Consider the following 228-nt stretch of genomic DNA (forward strand, 5'->3'; position numbering starts at 1 on the left):
GGGTGGGTAAGAGCTCCTTGAGAAAACCCCCCAAAAGATTTTTTGCAAACAATATTTAAACAGCAAATAAATACAAATGCTTTGAATATGTGTGCTGGGGAAACCAGAGCTCCTTGAGGAACACCCCCCTTCAAAAAAAAATCATAAAAATATTTAAAGAAAAAGTAAAAGAAACACAAATATTTTTGTAAGGAACAGGCGGAGGCGGATGGATCCATGTGCAGAGTT

The sequence above is a fragment of the Oryzias melastigma genome, linkage group LG4 (assembly GCF_002922805.2).
Source record: "Oryzias melastigma strain HK-1 linkage group LG4, ASM292280v2, whole genome shotgun sequence".
In the NCBI taxonomy this organism is placed as follows: Eukaryota; Metazoa; Chordata; class Actinopteri; order Beloniformes; family Adrianichthyidae; genus Oryzias; species Oryzias melastigma.